Genomic DNA, 5,000 nt, shown 5'->3' on the forward strand with positions numbered 1-5,000 from the left:
CTCAGGGGGTTGGGGTGCGTGCGAGCGCGGCCGGGTGGGGGGCAATGGCCCCCCGGGTGGCCGCGCCGGAGGTGTCACTCGCCTCCAGTGAGCACTCGGCTCCTCTCTGTCGGACACCCGGAGGTGAAGCGCGGGCCCTGCTACCGCGCCGGAGGTCCCACTGGCCTCCAATGAGCACACTCGGCTCCTCTTTGTCGGACACCCGGAGGTGAGGCGCGGGCCCCTCTTACCCGCGCCGGAGCCTCAGCTTGCCTTCCAGTGAGCTGGGCTCCTTTTTTATTTTCTTTGGAGTGGGCCACCCGGAGGTGGAGAGCGACCCGCAGACGAAGCACGGCCAGGGGCCGCCGGATGCCGCCCATGGCGGGCGCTCCCACTCCTCTGACACCTGCGAAGCAGCAAAGTGCTCCTTTTCGATTCCTTCCGCCACCCGGAGGTGGAGCGCGGACCCAGCCACCGCGCCGGAGCGAGCAGCAGCCTCGCTCCGAGTGTGCGCCCGCAGACGAAGCACGGCCAGAGGCCGCCGGATGCCGCCCATGGCGGGCGCACACACTTTTCTGACACCTACGAAGCACCCAAGTGCTGCTTTTTGGGATTCGCCACCCGGAGGTGGAGCGCGGACAAAGCCACCGCGCCTAGTGTGCACCCGCAGACGAAGCACGGCCAGAGGCCGCCGGATGCCGCCCATGGCGGGCGCACACACTCTTCTGACACCTTCGTAGCACCAAAGTGCTGCTTTTTGGGATTCGCCACCCGGAGGTGGAGCGCGGACAAAGCTACCGCGCCGGAGCGAGCAGGAGCCTCGCTCCGAGTGTGCACCCGCAGACGAAGCACGGCCAGAGGCCGCCGGATGCCGCCCATGGCGAGCGCACACACTTTGCGGACACCTCGGATTGGCCACCCGGAGGTGGAGAGCGACCCGCAGACGAAGCACGGCCAGGGGCCGCCGGATGCCGCCCATGGCGGGCGCTCTCGCTCCTCGGACAGCTCCATCGGCGCAGCATGGCGCTCGCGGTCGTCATTACCCGCTGGCGAGGCGCGGCCAGGGCCGCCAGGCGTCGCCTATCGCGTGCGCAAACTCCCAGCAAGCACCAACGTGCTCCTTTGGATGTTGTCATCCGGAGGTGATAGCGCGGCCCGGGCCGCCTGACGCGGCCCATCGCGGGCGCTCCTCGTCGGACACCTGCGTCACACAGCCTGGGTGCCAGCTGTGGAGTGACACTTGGAGAAAAAGAAGCACAAGTCACTCATATCAAAGTTCCCGTTCCCTTTTGTTTGTGTCACGCTTGGAAATGCTTGAGAGGTGACACTTTGTCAAATTTGCAGCTGGTGTCTCATGATCATCATCACCGCTGCTCATCAGCCTTCCTTGGATGCCTGCCATGCACGCGGCCCAACGGGGCACTCAGATGGGGTGGGCAGCCCGGACCGCCTTGCGCGGCCCAACACGGGCGCCCGGGGGACGCGGAAACCCGTTTTAGAAAATAACCTCCAGGGGTTTTCCAAGAGCGGCACAGCCCCAGCTCACGTCCGTGTTTCAGTGCGTCAAAAGCGGATTCAAAAGTGTGCTTTTCTCGGTACTTCCCCTGGAGGTCAGTGTTTCTAAAAACTGGGTTTCCGAAATCGTGCTGGAGGTGTTTTGGTCAACCAGGAAAAATGGCATTTACGGGAGAGGGTAAAGTATACCCCCCCCCCCCCCTCTCGGCTGATTTACCCTCTCCCGTAAACGCGTTTTTTCCTGGTCGACCAAAACACTCATTGACTCCCATTCATTTGACACTTTGTCATTTTTTCAGCACTTTTTTCACGCATTGGGTACTCCGCCCATTCACTCCCATTCATTTGACACTTTGTCGTTTTTTCAGCACTTTTTTCGCGCATTGGGTACTCCGCCCCATTCACTCCCATTCATTTCACACTTAGAAAAATCATCCGAGCGGCTCTCCACGCATTTTATAGCCGCTTTGGGGCTCCAGCCGCCTCGGCCTTCATTTCTGACTAGGCTCGTGTGGACTTTGTCGTTTTTTCAGCACTTTTTTCGCGCATTGGGTACTCCGCCCCATTCACTCCCATTCATTTGACACTTAGAAAAATCATCCGAGCGGCTCTCCACGCATTTTATAGCCGCTTTGGGGCTCCAGCCGCCTCGGCCTTCATTTCTGACTAGGCTCGTGTGGACTTTGTCGTTTTTTCAGCACTTTTTTCGCGCATTGGGTACTCCGCCCCATTCACTCCCATTCATTTGACACTTTGAAAAATCATCCGAGCGGCTCTCCACGCATTTTATAGCCGCTTTGGGGCTCCAGCCGCCTCGGACTGCATTTCTGACTAGGCTCGTGTGGACTTTGTCGTTTTTTCAGCACTTTTTTTACACATTGGGTACTCTGCCCCATTCACTCCCATTCATTTGACACTTTGAAAAATCATCCGAGCGGCTCTCCACGCGTTTTATAGCCGCTTTGGGGCTCCAGCCGCCTCGGACTGCATTTCTGACTAGGCTCGTGTGGACTTTGTCGTTTTTTCAGCACTTTTTTCGCGCATTGGGTACTCCGCCCCATTCACTCCCATTCATTTGACACTTTGAAAAATCATCCGAGCGGCTCTCCATGCATTTTATAGCCGCTTTGGGGCTCCAGCCGCCTCGGACTGCATTTCTGACTAGGCTCGTGTGGACTTTGTCGTTTTTTCAGCACTTTTTTTACACATTGGGTACTCTGCCCCATTCACTCCCATTCATTTGACACTTTGAAAAATCATCCGAGCGGCTCTCCACGCGTTTTATAGCCGCTTTGGGGCTCCAGCCGCCTCGGACTGCATTTCTGACTAGGCTCGTGTGGACTTTGTCGTTTTTTCAGCACTTTTTTCGCGCATTGGGTACTCCGCCCCATTCACTCCCATTCATTTGACACTTTGAAAAATCATCCGAGCGGCTCTCCATGCATTTTATAGCCGCTTTGGGGCTCCAGCCGCCTCGGACTGCATTTCTGACTAGGCTCGTGTGGACTTTGTCGTTTTTTCAGCACTTTTTTTACACATTGGGTACTCTGCCCCATTCACTCCCATTCATTTGACACTTTGAAAAATCATCCGAGCGGCTCTCCACGCGTTTTATAGCCGCTTTCAGACTCCTGCCGCCTCGCCTGCACTTCCGCCTCGGTCCGTTAGGATTTAGGCCTTTTTTCAGCACTTTTTCTCCGTTCCTCCGGGGCGACAGCGGCTCTCCACGCATTTTATAGCCGTTTTCAGACTCCTGCCGCCTCGCCTGCACTTCCGCCTCGGTCCGTTAGGATTTAGGCCTTTTTTCAGCACTTTTTCTCCGTTCCTCCGGGGCGACAGCGGCTCTCCACGCATTTTATAGCCGTTTTCAGACTCCTGCCGCCTCGCCTGCACTTCCGCCTCGGTCCGTTAGGATTTAGGCCTTTTTTCAGCACTTTTTCTCCGTTCCTCCGGGGCGACAGCGGCTCTCCACGCATTTTATAGCCGTTTTCAGACTCCTGCCGCCTCGCCTGCACTTCCGCCTCGGTCCGTTAGGATTTAGGCCTTTTTTCAGCACTTTTTCTCCGTTCCTCCGGGGCGACAGCGGCTCTCCACGCATTTTATAGCCGTTTTCAGACTCCTGCCGCCTCGCCTGCACTTCCGCCTCGGTCCGTTAGGATTTAGGCCTTTTTTCAGCACTTTTTCTCCGTTTCTCCGGGGCGACAGCGGCTCTCCACGCATTTTATAGCCGTTTTCAGACTCCTGCCGCCTCGCCTGCACTTCCGCCTAGGTCCGTTAGGATTTAGGCCTTTTTTCAGCACTTTTTCTCCGTTTCTCCGGGGCGACAGCGGCTCTCCACGCTTTTTATAGCGGTTTTCAGACTCCTGCCGCCTCGCCTGCACTTCCGCCTAGGTCCGTTAGGACGTGGGCCTTTTTTCAGCACTTTTTCTCCGTTTCTCCAGGGCGACAGCGGCTCTCCACGCTTTTTATAGCCGCTTTGGGGCTCCAGCCGCCTCGGCCTGCATTTCTGACTAGGCTCGTGTGGACTTTTTCAGCACTTTTTTTTGTGCATTGGGTACTCTCGCCCATTGACTCCCATTCATTTGACACTTTGTCATATTTTCAGCACTTTTTTTGTGCATTGGGTACTCTCGCCCATTGACTCCCATTCATTTGACACTTTGTCATATTTTCAGCACTTTTTTGGCGCATTGGGTACTCTCGCCCATTGACTCCCATTCATTTGACACTTTGTCATATTTTCAGCACTTTTTTGGCGCATTGGGTACTCTCGCCCATTGACTTCAATGCATTTACTGCAACTCCTGCCTGTGTCCGCCAGAGGGCGTCTGGCTTAACAGCGGCTCTCCACGCTATTTCTATCCGCTTTGAGGCTCCAGGCAGCTCGGCCTGGGTTTCTGAATTTCTCCCTTGACACTTTGTTACTTTTTCACCTTTTTTCTCATTTCATCCAGGGACACAGCGGCTCTCCACAGACTTTCCCGCGGCCCCTGGGCTCCAGGACCCTAGGCATGGGTTTCTGCCTAGCTCCCTTGACACTTTGCCATTTTTTCACCTTTTTTCTCATTTCATCCAGGGACACAGCGGCTCTCCACAGACTTTCCCGCGGCCCCTGGGCTCCAGGACCCTAGGCATGGGTTTCTGCCTAGCTCCCTTGACACTTTGCCATTTTTTCACCCTTTTTCTCATTTCATCCAGGGGCACAGCGGCTCTCCACAGACTTTCCCGCGGCCCCTGGGCTCCAGGACCCTAGGCATGGGTTTCTGCCTAGCTCCCTTGACACTTTGCCATTTTTTCACCTTTTTTCTCATTTCATCCAGGGACACAGCGGCTCTCCACAGACTTTCCCGCGGCCCCTGGGCTCCAGGACCCTAGGCATGGGTTTCTGCCTAGCTCCCTTGACACTTTGCCATTTTTTCACCCTTTTTCTCATTTCATCCAGGGCAACAGCGGCTTTCCACAGACTTTGCAGCCGCCCCTGGGCTCCAGGACCCTAGGCATGGGTT

Source organism: Dunckerocampus dactyliophorus, unplaced genomic scaffold, assembly GCF_027744805.1.
Source record: "Dunckerocampus dactyliophorus isolate RoL2022-P2 unplaced genomic scaffold, RoL_Ddac_1.1 HiC_scaffold_66, whole genome shotgun sequence".
Classification (NCBI taxonomy): Eukaryota; Metazoa; Chordata; class Actinopteri; order Syngnathiformes; family Syngnathidae; genus Dunckerocampus; species Dunckerocampus dactyliophorus.